The sequence below is a fragment of the Oryctolagus cuniculus genome, chromosome 6, assembly GCF_964237555.1.
Source record: "Oryctolagus cuniculus chromosome 6, mOryCun1.1, whole genome shotgun sequence".
Lineage (NCBI taxonomy): Eukaryota > Metazoa > Chordata > Mammalia > Lagomorpha > Leporidae > Oryctolagus > Oryctolagus cuniculus.
The window spans coordinates 86845463-86864790 of record NC_091437.1 but is presented as its reverse complement, the minus strand read 5'-3'; the positions used below and the strand labels follow the sequence as shown (position 1 = coordinate 86864790).

The 19328-nt window shown below is 41.3% G+C and overlaps 2 protein-coding genes across 3 annotated transcripts in view; one reads left to right on the top strand and one right to left on the bottom strand.

Moving 5' to 3' along the window:
- Positions 1-17146, top strand: part of ASPH (aspartate beta-hydroxylase) — a 303829-nt gene extending 286683 nt beyond the window's left edge. The window contains exons 30-31 of the transcript XR_011389109.1: positions 8367-8499; positions 12622-17146. The gene's annotated coding sequence lies outside the window, so the exon portion shown is untranslated. The remainder of the gene's footprint in view (positions 1-8366; positions 8500-12621) is intronic.
- The window catches only part of CLVS1 (clavesin 1), a 190828-nt gene that overhangs the window by 49151 nt on the left and 122349 nt on the right, over positions 1-19328 (bottom strand). The window lies entirely within an intron of this gene.

Below are 19328 nucleotides of genomic sequence, written 5' to 3'. Positions count from 1 at the left end.
TAACTCAGCTATGAGAATATTTGGGAATCTAGGGGCCAGAGGGAGAAGATTTTTGCTAATAAAATTAGATATTTTCTATTACATAAAATTTATCACCAGTATTATAATATACATTGGGAAAAGTGGTTTTCTTTTTTTTATTAATAACACAAATTCTCATATGTATTCAGTATTTTACAGCAGCAAAAATCACAGTTCTCATTGAAAATTACCCCATTAAGCTATTCTATTTCACATTGGAGACTTGAGAATTAGCTTTTAGCTTTAAGAAAATGATTTCAGATCTCCCTCTCTCTCTCTCTCTCTCTCTCTCTCTCTCTCACACACACACACACACACGTATGCATGCATACATATACATTCATGAGTATTTCAAGAATTTGTGGAAGCGGTTGGCATTTGGCCCATCAGTGAAAACACTAATTATGAGCCTTTGATTTCCATGTCGATGTGCCTGGGTTTGACACTCGACTTCAGCTCTGACTCCTGATTCCAACTTCCTGCTAATAAAGACCTTAGGAAGCAAGAGCAATAGCTCTCGTGATCGGGTCCCTGCCACCCATTTGGGAGGTCTAGATGAATTTTCCCAGTCTCAGCTTCAGCCCCTAGCCAGCGCCAGCCAGCACAGGCATTTGTGGAGAACAGGGTTGGCATATCCATCATGAAAGAGTATGTCTTTGCCAGAGTTTTATCTTCTCTAAAATAAAGACACTGTCAGGGTAAAACTCCAGGTATTTTTCTTTCACAATTTCCTGGGAGCAGATTTGGAGTCATTATTGGTGTGCATTTTTGCCTGTGTCTGAGGCATGGTGATGGAAGAGGAACGCTGATGACAGAAACAGTTGTCCCTCCATAGCCGTGGGTTCTGCATCCACAGATTGCACCAACATCAGAAGGAACATACTCAGAAAAAGCAATTGCATCTGCACTAAACAAGTACAGACTTACTTTACTCTCATTACTCCCTAAATAATGCAGTAGTGAAATTAACATTTATATTATAGTATTTATATTACATACTGTAAGTGATCTAGATACGATACTTAAAGTAGATGAGAGGATGTACATGGCTTATATGAAAATGGGATGCTATTTTATTGAGGGACATCTTGGTACACCAGAGGGGTTCCTGGAGCCAATCCCCCATGGGTAGCCAGAACTGACTGTACTTGCAAGGTCCTGCGGAGAAGGCGGCCTGCAATGAAAAGTAGGAAGGCACCAACTGCAAACGCTTCCTGCTTCACATTTGCAATTAACTCTGTCCCTCCAACAATGTCACCGAACAGGATGTATTTTTTGAAAACTTTGAGAATGGGGTTACAGGCACAGAAATTTTGCTACTTCTTCCAGGCAGCTTTGGGAAAATTGATAACCCTGTCTGAGGCTGGTTTCCATGTCACAAGAGTGCTGAGAGTAGAGTAACTCTTTTCTGAAGTGTGTAATTAATATTCTGGGCCACATGAAGGGCCCACTTATCTCATTTGTTAATTCTGTGTGTAGACTTCAGTGGTCATAAGTAAGTTCCGGGCACTCACTGCCATGTGCACATGTATAGTGCCTTTCCCCAAACAGAGCCCTGGAGTCCTGGAAGAGTCCCCCTCCCCCATTTCCCAGTCTTACTGCACTTGTAATAAGGACAAAAATCATTATTCCAACACTCTTGTATTCATTATCCTCCACACAACTGCTCTCTAGTGCTGCCCCCTCCCATCCACCCATTTTCCAAAGGGGAATTCTCTTGCTCATTGGGTTAGCTCCAGGCTTTTCTTTGCAGCTCAGCCTTGGGTTAAGGAATGAAATGCAAAGGGTAGACACACAGAAAGGAGGTGCCAGGTGGGTGAGGGGAGAGAGGTGGAGACTGTGGAGCACAGTAGAAAGGGATGTGAGAGGATGGCAGGCAAAGAAAGGGATTTTAGCCCGCGTTGCTGTGAAATGTGAATCTCTCTCAAGTGGGAGTAGAGAAACAAAGAACACAGAACAGCGATTCTGAGAGGCTGGGAAGAATCCTGGAGGAGAGACAGAGGGAGGTTGGATAACGGTACCTAAACAGTCCAGTAAAGTAAGGAGTCCTGGTGTTGCACAGCACAATAGCTTACTACAGTCACAATACCTTACTATATATTTTATGAAGAACTAGAAGAGAGGAGCTTGAAGATTCCAAGCATAAAGAAATAACAAGGAGACAGAAATGCTAATTACCCTGATTTGATCAGAACATGCTTTATAACTGTCTTGATAGTTCCCCACTAATGTGCCTGGGAAAGTAGTGGAAGATGGCCAGGTATAGCAGGTAAAGCTATCGGCTGTGATGCCAGCATCCCATGTGGGCACCAGTTTGATTCCCGGCTGCTCCACTTCCCATCCAGCTTCCTGTTAATGCACCTGGGGAAGCAGCAAATAATGGTCCAAGTGCTTGGGTTCCTGCACTCACATTGGAGATCTGGAAGAAGCTCCTGGCTCCTGGCTTTGATCTGGCCCAGCCCTGGCCATTGTGGCCATTTGGAGAGTGAATCAACGAATGAAAGATCTCTCTCTCTCTCTCTCTGTGACTCTGCCTTTCAAATAAATGTTTAAAAAATAAAAAAACAAACAGGTGGTTCAGTCTACAGCTGTCTATCTGAAGTAAACCAACCCTGTGGGTCATCATGTGATCATGGCATGAGACATGCTACATGTGAAGTGGCAAGGTGCGGCAGAGACACAGAAACTTCTGGCATGAGCTCTCTGTTCCATTTGGTTAACTTTATTTTCATTACCTAGTTTTTATTTTAGATGAACATCATTATAAAAAAATTCACCTGGAATAAAATCCATTAAAAAAAACCACAGCATCAATATCAGTACACAGTTAATGAACTGGCTTAAAAAAGATTAACCACATGACAGATCTACTTTATCTGCAGGAACTTTGGAAATTAAGCCATTGGAACAAAAGTAAAATGTGTTTTAACATACACAACAGAATAACTTTATGGGGAAACCAGATATTTTCCATTCAGAACATGATTTTATGGAAATAGTTTAGGGTATTTTGCATTAAAGGGAGCTCTCTATTCTTAAGGATACTTCACTCTTTTGAGGGGGAGGAGAAGACAAAAACAAGATACAATTAACAAATAACTTAAGTCCATACATAGTGAAGCACAAAATTCTGGCTAGAAGTTGCAATGAATTGCCCATCAGGTAAGCCTTTTTCCATGCAACAGAAATAAGAGCTTGAAGTAACATACAAAGGTGACACTATGAATCCCCCTGTAGAAGGCAAATGTGTGCGTCAGAATGAGGATTTGTATAATGAACCTTGATTTGTTTCTTTTGAAATGAAATAGAACAAAGTAGAGTGTGAGAAGGAAGTGGGCCAAACTTCTGGGCTTACACACCCCATAGTCTCTTGATTGAAGCCAGGTTCTAACACTGACCAAACTTGTCAACCACAAGCTTAACACACATCCCTAGAAAAATGTACTCACCACTTTAATGGGGTCAGAGAGAGCACACAATATTCTAGTAACTTAATCTCCAACTTCATGCAAAATGATGTTTATCTGATCTTATAGGAATCAAGCACAGAAATTGGATGTAGCCCATATATTCTGAGCTTAATTGAAAATAACTGCATTTGACATGTGGAATTGTGTACTCCTTTCCACTCTTGAGCTAACAAATAAGTGAATTGCATGGAAGCAATAAACCACCAAACCAAAAAAGCCCACTGCCTCGTCTAATCACAAAAACTTTAAACCCAGATTTTAAGATGACTTCTTGATTGAAATGCAGCTTCATGGGGCTGAGAGAGCGAGGCCCTGGAGAGTGACTGCTAATGGGCAAACTTTCTTGTCAGGGTGATGAAATGTTCTGAAGCCAGACAGTGGGCAAGTTGCTCAATTCTGTGAAACTACTAAGATGCAGTGAGTTGTGTCCTTAAAGGAGTGGCTTTTGTGCCACATGGACAATACCTTAATAAATCTGTTATTTTTAAAAATCACAGTTGAGATACGTTATAACTAGCAATTCCAAAGATGGTCTTTGGGCATAGTAAAATAAACCAGCTTTAGTCTTTCATTATAACCTAATGAAAACAATGACATAAAAATAGAGAAAAAAATTGTCTCTTTGAAATTCAAGACCACTTTAAACAGGAGGTCAACATGCAAATGAGCATGCACTTATTAACATGAAACAAACTATTTTGATTGTGGATCAGAGAATTGGTAGCAGGCTATCGGTTCATTAGATCTTTAACTCAACTAATATTCATTGAGAGATCTGAATAGGAGTATTTTTCTAGAACCCTGAAAAGCTACGTCATCACTAGTTGAATCATTGAGTACTGGGAAGGTTTGAAATTCTCTAAGACCAGTTGAATATTTTATGTACTGTGTTGCACGGGTCTGTTTTCCATTTCAGTAAGGTTCTGGGGACTCTCACAGAAGAAAACTTGAGGGAGTCACACAACTGTAAGAGAAATTGTAGGTTCATCTTGACAAGAAATCTGGATACTGCTAGAAACAGAAAAGTGGGAACACTTTGCTAGATATAGTGACTTTCTTCTAACATTTATGGCTCAGAACTGGAATCAGTTCTTGACTCATATGGCATCTGCTGTAAGTTTCCATGCTCTATAGCTGATATTGCAGTTTATTCTTACAAGCCTGCACTGTCTAGGACAGGAACCACTAGAAACTTATGATAAGTGAACAGCTGAATGTGTCTTGTCCAAATTGATATGTCTTGTGAGTGTAAAATACCCATCAAATTTTGTGTTAGCATTTTAAAATATGTGTTACATATTGAATTGCCAATATCTTAGAAGTACTAGATTAAATAAAATACATTCTCCCAACTCCCCAAAACAGTAACAAATCCATTCCCTTAAGAGAGACAACAAAAGGCAGTTGATGTAGTTAAAGAGAAGTTGGCCTTGTAAAGATGATGAAGAATAAAAGCCAAAAAGGCAAAGAGGGAAGCACAACAAACTTCTGTTTATCTTTTGTAAATATTGCTAAAACTGTATAGAAATGATGGAATCAGAGTTGCGATGCTTATCTAATAGCTAATTTAACCCTTCAGTCATTTGGAAATTTTAACATCATTTTATAACCAAGACTTCTTTCTTGAAAGGGAATCCCAGCTGACAGCAGGTTGATAGTATAGCTAGGAATCCAGAGCTGGCTCTCAAAAGGCCAATGTAATTGCTCCTGTTACGTACAGGTGCAATTGGATGCTTTGGGGAGCTGAACCAGATAAGTAGGGAGGATTAAAAACTGCTGGAGCCCTTTGCCCAGATATAAATAGTCATTTCAAACATATCCATGTGGATAAAGAGCTCATAGGAAAGGGAAAGAGATAATTACATTTGCATTGCATAAAAGGTAGGGATGTAATAATCAGGATTATATTATTATGATATTCCCTCTGTATTTCCTTTATGTTAATAGTCCTAATTTTAAAAACATTTGGCACATCAAATTCTTAGCCACCATTTATCTATGACCCATTCTGTCTGGGGATATTGGAAAAACAGCAACAAGTAACTGTGTGGCCTCCCTTGAGAGAGATACCAAATTTTGGTGGGTGTGGTAAAGACACATAGAAACATGTAACTAAAGCCATCTTATATGTGTAATACTTATATAGTTGTGGATATAGAAAAATAAGAAGGTTTTTATGTTATTACAGCAAGTTTATATAGACTACTTAGTTAACAAAGCTTCTACTGCAGCATGACAATAAATAAATTATCTGCTAATTATAATTTATTTATGGGAGTTAATCCAAGCTAATTCCAAACTATTTTGCTGTCTATGTGTTCTTGTCTATGGTCTTTGCTTCTGGGGTTGTAGAACGAACAAATTAGACATTCATTTTTATGTTAGAGTCTATGCCACAGAGTAGCTATTTGTTAAGGAAAATTTTCTGCTTTGCTCTCAACCCTCAGTATGTGGAAGGTTTGCCCAACAGTGTAGGAACTTCTGTAGTTGTCAGTGAAAGTCCTAGCATTCATTCACTGAAAAGCACTAATAATGATGATAACGCAGACAGCTTGGGAGAACAGATCAATGATTACAGCTGATAACTTTTGGGTGAAAAGCAGAAGCTAATGAATAAATTTGCTAATGGTACCATTACTATAAAGAGCTCAACAGATATATCTATGTATTGTACACTGTCATAGGTAGTTTTGCACAGTGTGTGTGCATGTGTACATGGGAGAGAGGTAAGGTAAAGATAGATAAGATGATGTCATTTAGTAATCTTATAAATGTTGAAAAATGTTTCTGCATCTTATTTTTTCTCATATTTGGAAATCAATAATTTTAACCCTTTAATATTGGCCAAGTTACTATTTTAAAAAAGATTTTATTTATGTATTTGAGAGGCACAGTTACAGAGGGAAGGAGAGACAGAGAGAGAAAAAGAGATCTTCCATCTTTTGGTTCACTCCCTAGATGGCTGCAATGGTTGGGGCAGGGCCAAGCTGAAGCTAGGAGTCAGAAGCTTCTTCCAGATCTCCCACAAGGGTAGCAGGCACCCAAACACTTGGGGCATCTTCTGCTTCTGTTCCCAGGCCATTAGTAGGGAGATATGGATTGGAAGTGGAGCAGCCAGGACAAGAACTATGGTCCATATGGGAAGCTGGTATCACAGGTGGCAGCTTTACACACTATGCCATAACGCTGGTCCCTCAAGTTACATTTCCATCTTAGTTCAGTCCACTCTTACCTAAGAGGTGTTACTGTGTGTGTGTGTGTGTGTTGGTGGCCAATAAATAGACAATAATACCCTAGGTACATGTATGAAATCTATATGAGAAATACACATATGCCCATTTTGTAGAACTAGAAGCACAGACACAAGGTTTCAATGTTTCCTTATAGGTTTATAATTGTACACCTTTATTTTTGACATATCTTTGTCTGACTTAGGACACCATCCTCATTATGAGTCTTTTCTTGATTGAAAAGTGTTTTTAAGCACAATTATATAACACTGTCCAGGTTCCACTTTGGAAGATATTTTAAAATTAGGTGAGAAAAAGAAAGTAGATGTTCCCTGTAGGCAGAAATCCCTATAGAATATTTCTGTGCTTGTCCTGCCCTAGAAAAGATGTAAAAGTCATAGTATGCTTTGAGTAAGCTAATGAGCATCATTAAAATGCTCTGTGAATTAGATAATTTTATATATGATCTGACTTCAAGAGTGTTTTATTTTTTAGTATTACTAAATTCTGAAGTTAAAGCAATGTGACTGAGTGTATGAGCATCAGAATTTCATGAACTACTTAAGAAATAAGTGCCTGGTCTTGATTCCTTGGTCTGGGGTGGAGCAATGAGGAGGTGGCCTCCTCTGGTGGGAGTATGGAATGGCACAGTGCTATGCATGTTATGCTCATCTCTTTGATACAAACGTTTGTCCTTTTAGTTTCCCATTAATAACAATCAGTGGACACTGGAAGCCAGAGGCAGCCAATGCATTGTCTAGAAGGACTCACTCCTGTGTAAGGAGATTTACCAGCCTAGAAGACGGTCGACCTACAATGTGACTGACCGTGAGAACAGCATGTTGGATGATTTCAATGGCTAGGGCAGACTACTAATAATGGAATTCCTCTGCTCCTACTCTTTTGCTTCATGTTTCAGGACACAGCTGACTATGGGTTTTGTCCATGCTATTCAGTTATGAAGATTCCCTATGCGATAGTCCCATTGTTATACTTTTTTTTTTTTTTTTGACAGGCAGAGTGGACAGTGAGAGAGAGAGAGACAGAGAGAAAGGTCTTCCTTTTTCAGTTGGTTTACCCCCCAATGGCCACTGCGGCCCGTGCACCACGCTGATCCGAAGCCAGGAGCCAGGTGCTTCTCCTGGTCTCCCATGTGGGTGCAGGGCCCAAGCACTTGGGCCATCCTCCACTACACTCCCGGGCCACAACAGAGAGCTGGCCTGGAAGAGGGGCAACCGGGACAGAATCCGGTGCCCTGACCGGGACTAGAACCCAGTGTGCCGGCGCTGCAAGGCAGAGGATTAGCCTATTGAGCCACGGCGCCAGCCCATTGTTATACTTTCATTGCTTCCTTTGATTTCCCTCAAATTCTAGGTGACCCTACTCAAATTATAGAAGAAGTTCCTCACTGGAACTTCTGCAGTGTGTTTTCAGTTGGAATACTAAACACTGGATATAAATTAGGCCTTAAAAAGAAAGCAGTCAAAGCAATTAGCTAAAGTAACTGAGACAAATAGGAGGAAAACCTAGCTATAGATAATTTTTCTACTAAGGCAAATTACATTGATTCATTTCCTTTTCTTCATGGCACTGAATATAATCTTTAAATGCGTATTCGTTCTACACTTTCCTCTCTACACTCCAGATTCCATGATGAAGAGATCACACTTATTTTGCCTTCAGTAAACCCAGCATCCAGCTCAATGTCTGGCACAAAGAAGGGATTTGAGATTGGGCTAAATAGATGGTGAATAACTGAATTTATGTTACATTAACAGGTGGGTCATCTCTAGTTTCACACATATGTGTACAGACAATCTCTAACTTCTGATGATTTGACTTATGATTTTTCAGCTTTATGATGATGCAAACGTGATACACTCAGTAGAAACTGTACTTAAATTTGATCTTTTCCCAGGTTAGTGCTATGAATCCACTCCTCTCTGGCAACGCTGTACAGCAGCAGCAAGGGCAGCTCCCAGTCAGCCCCACAGTCACAAGGGAAGTAACCCACACTCTACAGTGCACTGTGTTGCTGAGCTGCGGTGTTCAGCAGGTTAAGTAGATAACAATTGGTTTCTGCTTAAGGATATTTTCAATGTACAATGGGTTTCTCAGAACATAATACTACTGTAAGTCAAGGAACATTTATATTTCCATGGACAGCACTTCAGATTATTAGAAGACCCTCAAAGTTTTCCATTCCTTGCTTCTTATTAGGATATTAAACATAGTTCACTCTATTTCTGAGGGTTTTGAAAGCTTAGAGAAAAATGCTCTTCAAAAGAAAAAAAAATTAAGCTGGCAGGAACAATCACATACTCAGAACTGAAGTAGAATCATCCAGTTCACACTATTTCCAAAGCAAGAAAATCCTCTCACTATAGGAACACAGTTTCTTGATGAGAGCCTGGCATTTTCAGAGGTGAGTTTGGGATTTCAACCAGTGTATTCGCATCAGGAAATAGTACAGGAAGATCTGTGTGTCAGGAAGGGGTCCACCTTAACTGGATCCTTCCATTCACTGCAGATTTAAGGCCTAGCATGACCACATGGGAGTGAAGCAACATCTGCTGTCTCTTCACATTTCACTACAAGCATTGACTTCTAACGGGAAAAGCCAGTAAAATCATCTCCTATTGTTTTGTTTCCAGAGAAAGAGACAGAAATGACAGAGGGGTTCTGGAGTTGGACCCAGAATGAGCTGAAACCCACCTGGCCCCCTGTTCTGGTGGACTCTACATGTACCAACATTGAGCCTGCCTGCAAGGTTAGGCCTTTGCACAGTGCTGTAGTTTTATAGTAAGCTTAATTTAGAAACACACTCCAAATTCTGCTCAGCAGTGGTTAGAATTCATCTCCTCAGAATCAGTCCAGGCTACTTATCCTGTGTATGAAGGATGGCACTATCCCCAAAAGGAACATTTGCCACAAACTCTGAGGACCAGAGTAGACCTTCAGCTCTGGTGTGCTACTGCCTTCTGTCTGTATTGATTAGAAGAACATAGTGCTGTATTTATTTCCTCACCATGCTTGCCTTGTTGCATTGTGACAATCACCATTCGGTGGATGCTAAATCGAGTGGTACCTGTGGTGATGTTGCTATGTATGGTGACATTGCTATGTACGGACAGCTGAGGCAGGTTCAGTGGGCTTCCTTCTAGCTATTTTTAATGTTTCAGAGTCTGCCTCAGAATGGAGTTTGCATCTCAAAAAAATACCTGCCACCTCAAACAAATAAGCAAAAACAACCCTATGTTTGATGCTAGTTTTAAATTTCTGTTTCTCTCAACTTGCATACTGAGTTGCATAGGTTTCTATTAAATATAAGGAAACATTCATGATGAGTAAACAATATTCTTAAAAATGGTTTTTCAAAGCATATTCTTCAAACCTTAATTAGGTATTGACCATTTTCTACTTCTGCTGCATGCTTTTGTAAGTATATCAATTAAATGTCATAATACCCCTATGAAAGGCATAGTAGTAGTTCCATTATGTGGTTGAAAAATGGAGGCTCAAAAAGGTAAAGTAACTTACCTCAAGATCTACCACCATACACTTTGGAATCTGAATCTGAATCTGGGTAGTCTGACTCCAGAGTTTCTGCTAATAGGAGTTCCATGAAATATAAGGGGAATTCAAAATGTTTGTGTAAACTTGAATTAAAAGATAAATTTATTTTAGTGCAAAGAAGTTAGACAGCTATGCATAGTTGTTTCATTATATGTGTTGCCCATTAACATTTTAAAAGTGATATTTAAATGTTTTATTTTTACTTATTTGAAAGGCAGAGTGAGAGCAAGAAAGGAAGAGATGGGTTAAGAGAGGTTCCCTCCCAAATGCCTGCAACAGCCAGAGCTGGGCCATGCCAAAACCAGAAGCCAGGGACTCCATCTGGGTCTCTGCCATGGGTGGCATGAACCTAAGTACTTGAATCATCATCTGTTCCCTCCCAGGTGCATTAGCAGTTAGCTAGGCCGGAAATGAAGGTGGGACTCCGTCCCAGGCACACCAACAGGGGATACAAGAGACCCAAGCAGTAGCTTAACCACTGTATCAAAACATGTGTCCCAACCATGAACTCCTTGAAGACCTCTCTAAAAAAGAAATGTTATTGAATGATATTGGATGATAATAATCAACATTGAAGGTTTATATGAAAAACAAGAAGGTTACTTATCCTTTACCTTTTCAAACAAACGTTAACATGCTTGTTTAGCATCACTAAAAAGCAGGCAGCAATGTCAAGGGGTTATGAAATTATTCTTTGAAACTCCAGTTTAGAAGTCAGTCATGGGCCCTTTGGACATTGCATAATAACAGGTGGTTTGCAGCTATGCAGTTAACGTCAATACACAGAGAAGGCAGAGAAGCATCTAGAATCAGGAAGTTAGCTGCTAGGGAGACCTGAAGGAAGATGAAGAGTATAAGGCATTCAGCTCCATGAGTCAGCTGCTCTCAGAGGCAGTATTCCCTGAGGAAAGTTCCAAAGAATCATATTAAACTGTATTAATGGAAGAGCGTAAAGGAGAAGCCTGATTTCCAATTCAGCCTCAGAGTTCCCTTGGCTGGTGAAACAAGTTCAGGTCCCCTGCCGTTTGGCTTCAACGTGTCAGCAACTTTTTTCACTGCTTATTCAAATTCACCTTCAAATTTCTTAGACAAAATTCCCTACTTCCCTCATTATTTTCTTCCTCATTTTCAGCACAACACTTCTTAAAAAAATAGTCTTTGTTTATGGCTTTGTTTGCACCTTAATTTGTTTCTTTTTAATTCACTGATCTGGGGGAAGTTGTTTGGTATAGTAGGTAAGGTGCCACTTGGAACTCCTGCATCCCATATTTGAGTGCCCAGGTTCCAGTTCCAGGTCCATTTCCAGTTCCAGCTACCTACTAAAGTGCACCCTGGAGACAAGCAATTGATAGCCCAAGTAATTGGATTCCTGCCATCCATATGGGAGACCAGCATTGAGTTCCAGGCTCAGCTTCAGCCTGATCCAGCCTTGGCTGTTGTGAGCCTTTGGCAAGTGAAACAGCAGAGGGGAGACCTCTGTCTTCTTTTATATAAATTCTAAAAATTCAAAAGTTAAACATTTAAAAATAAATTCATATATATATTCATTAATCCATCCATCGTATTTCCCTTCTCCTCCCATATGAATTGTGTAGCCAGTGTGTGCCAGGCAAGGTACTTGGTTCTGGAGACAAAAATGTGGACACAATGGCCCTAGTGCTCTCCTTTTCCAGCCTCTGAGCCTTCCTATTGCTCCCACTGACACACTCTAACCTGCCCAGACATGTGGGACAACTCTTCATGCTATTCAGTAAGAGTCTCAACCTAATTTGTGTTCTACCAACTCACTCACTCATTCCTTCACTCAGCTCATCACTTATTGATGTTAGGGAAAGGAAACTGCTTGACCTCTGTCCCAAACCACTTCCTAGTCTTTGAAGAGCAGTGAATACAGCTTAATAAGTTTCTTCTCGAGTTTTGTTTCATTTGATTCTAAAAACAACAATACATCAAGTGGGGGGCAGGACGAAACCTAGTTGCAGACTGATGTATATATGGTAGGCATATTTTGGTACAAATGAAATTCCTGTATATTTATTCACTTATGTTTGTAATAACAGGGGGATAGGGGATAGAAGGATATGCATTGACTGTGTGCACTGCCTGTCCAGGAGGTTGGCAGTGAAGGGGGGAAGGAGAAAATCACCTTTGCCTCTACTCAGTTTGTTAGGTAACAGGTGTCAGCACCTGCTTCATTAGGTAAAATAAACACACATTACTTTTGCAATTCAAAAACTATGATAACAATTTTTTCATTTAAAAACAAACAGAAAAACATGCAATCTCATGAGGCTGAGACTGACTAACTCTTCTTCCTTTTTCAGGTTAAGGAAAACCATAAAGCTTGGGTAAAGCAAGCGTCTGCTCAGGTGACAGAGGCAGGAACAGGAAAAGCCAAGCCCCATCAGAATTCTTCTGGTTGGGAGGACAATGAGATTTTGCCCAATGGAAGCTCTTTCCTTCCCACAGAACAAACACATCAAAAGGTGATGGGATTTAGTGCCCTGACAAACAAAAACCAAAACCCAAGAAAACCAGAACTCTTCAGAGCTGGGGAATAAGACATTTTGATTGAAGGAGAAACAGCAGACCAGTTGGTTTTGGATATGATGTAGGCCTCCAGGTTGACCACAATAAGGTCTTCATAACTTTTTCAAGCTTTCTCTTGAATCCAGACAGCAACAACTTGTGAACAACTGACTGTGAGGACAAGATACCCAGTTCTGGCATCAGTAAGAAGGTCAAAGATGACTCTTATCTATTGATATGGACAATTGTGGGTTGTAATTGGTTGAAAATAAATACCTTAAGATATTTTTCTTTTTTAAAAAATTAATCTACTTGAGAAGCAGAGAGAGGCATACAGACAGAACTCCTATCTACTGATTCACTCCCTAAACACCTGCAATAGCCAGGGCTGGGCTCGGGATAAAACCAGCAGCCAGGAACTCAATCCAGGTCTCTCACATAGGTGAGAGAGACCAAACTATTTGATTTGCCACCTGCTGCCTCCCAGATGCACACTAGCAGGAAACTGATATTGGGAGTGGAGCTGAGACTCCAACACAGGCAGTCTAATATTGAATGTGAGCATCTTTACCAATGTCTCAACTGGTAGGCCAAATGCTTACCCCACCTTAGAATAGTTTTCTTCTTTCTTTTCTGAGTATATTTTTTCATATGTGATGCCAGGGAGAATTAATCGACACACTGAGATGTCATAACCTCTGCCATAGAAGGTTCTTGGGAAACAAGAAAGAGATTATAATGGTGACATCCCTGGTGATCAAAGAAATTAAGGACACCTGGAATTGAGCAGCTGTGCAACTAGAATTCTCACACTTTGCAATAGATCTTCCAAAGGACCAGAAAGATCAATAAGTGTAGTCAAAATTAAACCAAGAACTTTACATGGCTGAATTTTTGTTTAATTTCACATTCTAAGAAATGTATTTCTGGCAGAAAAATACAGCTTACATAATTCAGACATATTTACCATTTCTCAAAACGCATGTGCACAGGCACACACAGAGGTTGGAATTGGGGATCAGGGGCACTTTCTTATTAAAAATTTTCAGCAGGGGCCGGCGCCATGGCTCACTTGGTTAATCCTCCACCTGTGGTGCTGATATCCCATATGGGTGCCGGGTTCTAGTCCCGGTTGCTCCTCTTCCAGTCCAGCTCTCTGCTTTGGCCCGGGAGGGCAGTGGAGGATGGCCCAGTGCTTGGGCTCCTGCACCTGCATGGGAGACCAGGAAGAAGCACCTGGCTCCTGGCTTTGGATCAGTGCAGTGCTGGCTGTGGTGGCCATTTGGGGAGTGAACCAACAGAAGGAAGACGTTTCTCTCTGTCTCTCTCTCTCATTGTCTATAACTCTACCTATCAATTAAAAAAATTTTCAACAGACAGATAATATTGTATATATTATGGTGTGCCATATGATATCATGAAATATGCATATCTAAATCTAAAATTAAGGAGTATGACTGAATACTAAGACGGCATTCCCATTCCACAAAAGACAGTGTTCAGCCACATTTCTTAATTTTGTGTTGAGCTGGTGAATAATAGAAGAAAAGTGAAATTGCTTCAGCCGGGGACCTCATAAAGGAACCTTTCTGTAACTGAGTTACTCCTCTTACAATCCTGCATTCCTAGGCACAAGTTGTGTCCACTCATTATTTGTCTGAGGCCCACTCTTTTGGCTGGGGTAATGATCAATATCCAGGTGTGTGGGACTCAACAGAAAATTTCACATAAATATTTAAAATTTTGCAAGATAGCAAAAATGGAGAGGAATGAAGGCCCTGAACATGAATGACAGCTCATCTTGGGTTGAATCATGCAAAATTCAGTGTTTTCCCCATCTTTTGCTTCTAGTATTCTACGCATTGGAATATCTATCCATCTATCTATCTGTCTATCATATCTGTCATCTAGTTCAAGGACAGCATTTTTTTTAAAAGCCCAGTTTAGAAATCAAGAAGAAAAAGGATAATTGACAAATATCACTACTGCAAATAAATACGTAACAGTGATATCTGAGAGTAGATCCCAAACAATAATTGCTAATCCCAAAATGAAGCAAAGCAGGAAGATTGTTATTTCTTATTTGCTTCCACTAAATTCTGTAACCTAGTATTCAAGTGCAGGTCTCCACGTCTGTGGGTTGCTGGGGTTCCTCTTCACTCTAGTGCAGCAGTGAAGCATCCAACATACGTGCTTTGCCTGAGTGTTGCAGGGCATTTGTCAGTTTTGTTTTGTGCTGGTCAGGGTCTAGCCCATGGTCTCTCAACTTTGTTGTTAGTGTATATTCATCCACAAATTGAATGCATGGATGAAATAAATGCAGATAAGAAATGACAATTTTTCTTACTATCCATTCATTACACCATTCTGAACTGCTTGTCAGCCCCTTCTGAATTACAACATGGGTGCGCTTATCTCCTCGAGAAAGGAGGTAGGTGGCCACTCATTGGAAATAGTTCACATTTCTTGAGAGTAAACAGCTTGGAGCATATAATGGCTCCTGTGGAAGGAGCTGTGAGAGCATAGGCAGGCATTTCAAAAAGCTCGTGGAAAATAGAATGAAAAGATAAGCTTATTGTGGTGAAAATTGTTGAAATTCATGCATAGCTTTTCTTTAAAGATTTTTTAAAAATGTATTTGAAAATCAGAGTTACACAGAGAAGTAGAGGCAGAGAGAGAAAGAGAGGTCTTCCATTTGCCAATTCACTCCCTGATTGGCCGCAACAGCCAGAGCTATGCCAATCTGAAGGCAGGAGCCAGGAGCTTCCTCTGGGTCTCTCACACGGGTGTAGAGACCCAAAGACTTGAGCCATCTTCCACTGCTTTCCCAGGCCATAGAAGAGAGCTGAACCAGAAGTGGAACAGCTGGGACTTGAACCGGCACCCATATGGGATGCCGGCACTACAGTCGGCGGCTTTACCCACTATGCCACAGTGTTGGCCCCTGTAGTTTTTCATAATCTACATTTTTTTGTGAACTTTCTTAAGCCTTTGAAGATGTGTGGATTTGAAATATTTATGACCTAAAACAAACTCCATTCCATTTTTCCATGAACTTCTTGAAGTATCCTGTACAATTGCTGCCATGGGAAGTGTGTGCGAACTGATGGTCCTCTGACATCCCTGAGATCCTGCTGTTCTACTGATATTTCTGCTGCTTTGTGATCAATTACCAGTTGCCAAGGCATTTTTGATGAGCAAAAGAGAAGCTATGGAATAGCTGATGATTTAAACGTGTTCAAAAAAGTTCTTCACTTTGAAGTGGCTTAGCCATCAATATTTGAAAGGCAATGGAGAATCTCCTAGTGTCCATCTTTTCTTTTTATAGTGTTTATCCTATTTGATTAGATAATGTTCCAGCTGAAAGTTATGGCTCCCAAATAAAGAGATCATGAGGCTGAGAGCAGTGCAGCCCACAATGCTGTGAGCTCCAGGGCAGGTGCCCCTGCTTCCGGCTGCATGGGGCCACAGGAGTGATTGCTCAGGCATGGGGCCACTCAGGAGGCCAACCCCTTCCCCTTCGCTCCTAGCCCCAGGAAAGTGTTAACAGGAAAAAAATGAATAACACAAAAAGTGGATCTGTTGCGAAGTGACAAAGCCTGTGAGAGCAGAAAAATGCAGAGAGAAGTGGTTTAGAGGGGAAAGATCTCAGAATATAGATGAGGCAAGAGCCAGTGAGGATAATTAAGCCAAAAGCCTTGGGCCTTCACCCAGAGCAGCTCTTCAATCTCCTGTTTTCTTGGATTGGGAAACTTCCATTAACTATTCCCATTTCCCAACCCCCAGATGGTGCTTAACTTCTGCCTCCCTCGGTGGCTTACAGTGGGGTTCAGAGAATAAGTAAAACCTTATGAATCTATAAAATATAGTAATGAATTGCCTACCTTGTAGAAGGATTTTCCCTGGCTGGGAGACCTAGAGCAGACACAGGTGCTGTGAGGATGAGTGGCACATGTGTCATCCCATGCGTCGTAGCAGGCCTGGGGGCAGCTGACAGGAGCAGAGAGGGTATTTTCCTGCACAGGTGGGCTCATTTTAATCATGTTAACTCTTAGCACCCTGACGGTATTTCTCTTCCCTTCCTCTGTGGACTTCCCTTTCTTCCACAGCTTTTCTCTGTTGATTACGTGCAGGTAAGAATGGTAGGAACTGGTTCCTTTCACCCGCATACGTGCCTCAGTTTCCACCTACAGCCCTGGTCAAGGACAAGGGCATTTCTCAGCTCCTGGGAAACAGCTCAGAGATCTGGCAGATCACAATAACATTTTGGTTGAATAAAGATGCTTAATTCTGTCCTCACTTCATGTTACTAAAAAAAAATCCCAGACCAAGGTTGGTATTGTGGCACAGCAGGTTAAGCTGCAGCTTCTGATGCTGGTATCCCATGTGGTAGCTCTGATGAGTCCTGGGTGCTGCACTTCCAATCCATCTTCCTGCTAATGCACCTGGGAAAGCCCAAGTGCTTGGACCCCTGCATCCATATGGGAGTTCAGGATGGAGCTCCAGGCTCCTGGCTTCACCCTCGCTCAGTCCTGGCCATTGTTGCCATCTTGGGAGTGAACCAGTGGATGGGAAGATATTCTCTCTCTCTCTCTCCCTCTTTTGCACTGCCTTTCAAAGAAATAAAAAATAAATCTTCAAAAAAAATCCAGTCCCAGCATTAATAGGGGAAAAAAAGAGAGAAGTATGGGAAGAAGTTTCAAATGTGGCTGGACTTCCTTGTTTATTCAAAATCCCCTGCAGATCTGACTTCAGTCAAAGAGCCTTTCTTGGTTCTAATCACATAAATTCCCAAATTATGCATTTCTTTCTGAGAGCTTCCTAGCCTCCTTGGCAACACTTATTATTACTACACTTCTTACTTTTCTTTGCAAGTATTAGTTTATCTCTTTCTGACAAGGCTGTGAGCTATTTTGGAGCAGGAACTCAAACTCATTTATTTTTCTTCTCCCTCATTCTAATTTTCTTTCATATTATTGTTTCATCCTGCTCAGTCACAGTGTTTGTTGATTGCCTAGGTCCATGGGCTAATTTATTAATTAATTGTCTGAAACTTGAAATGCGGAAGATGGCCCAAGTATTTGAGTCCCTGCAACCCATGTATAAGACTCGGATGAAGCTTCTGGCTCCTGGCTTCCGTCTGGCTCAATCCTGGTCCTTGCAGCCATCTGGAGAGTGAATCAGCAGGTACAAGATCATGGTCTCTCTCTCTCTCTCTCTCTCTCCCTAGTCTCTCCCTCTGTCTCTGTAGCTCTTTCAGGTAAATAAATAAATCTTTTTTAAAAAGTTGTATTTAGAAATATTGAAAATTTGCATTTGAATTATTAGTTTACATATTTATACCCTCTATCAAACCATGGCTTTCTGCAAAAATGGGACTTTGCCTTTATCATCGTTTTATCCCCAGGACCTACCATGGGTGAGCCACGGCGCATGTTGAGTAAATGCTTGGCTGAGAGTATCAGGGAAAGATGAAGAGCCCTGGCATTCTGCTCCAAAGACCAGGGCCAATCCCAGGCTCCCATGTGCCACACAGCGGCCTGCTCTGCTATTGACAACCCCGTACTAGCTCCTGGGTGAGAGAAGTGAGATGCTCCACCATGAGAGGCTCAGGATGAAGAGGCAAGGCTGCCCAGCAGAGGGAGTTTGCACAGGGGTCGCCACCGTTGTGAGCTGAGCAGTGCCCACACTGCAGCAAGCCTGTCTCTCACAAGAAATTCCTACAGAGAAAATGATGAGTGTATCTGAGGCCCTTACTAACCACTGTAAAAAGGGTGGGCATTTGGCACAGGACAAGACGCCATTGGGGTTGCTGGCATCTCATATCTGAGTGCCTGGGTCCCACTCCTGGCTCTGTTTCCTATTCCAGCTTCCTGCTAATATGCACCTGCAGAGAAAGCAGGTGGTGGCTCAAGTACTTGGGTCCCTGCCTCTCTTTTTGAGAGACCTGGATTGAGTTTCTGGCTTCCACCTGATCCAGCTCCTACTATTGCCTCATTTGGGGAGTGAGGGAAGAGCTCGTCCTCTCTCTCTCTCTGCTTTTCAAATAAGTATAAATAAATAAATATTTTTAAAAAATGACTACAATATTGCTAGGTCTGGACTTCTGCCTCTTGGTTTTTTTTTTAAATACTCTTCCTGCATGTTCGATTTCTCTCTCTCCCTCCCTTTCTCTCTCCCACCCTCTTCTGTATCACTTCCTCCAATGTCTTTCTTTGTATGTCTCTTCCTAGTGCCTCTTCTCTCTCTCCCCCCCCACCCCCCTTGCTCAGAAAGGAGAGAGAAAAAGCAGAGGCTTCATGCTCTGGCTCATTTCTGTAAGCTGTCAGGGCCTTAGCTGTCACTCCGGCTCTGGGGTGGGGTGCAGGGCGGGCCCAGGCTTCTGTGCAGCTAGCAGGCAGTCAGTGCTTTGCTCAAAGCCAAGCAATAAGCTCTGGAGCCTGCTTCTTCTTTTCTTTTCTTTTTATTTCTCTTGCCCTTTCATGTCCTACACACATTCTTG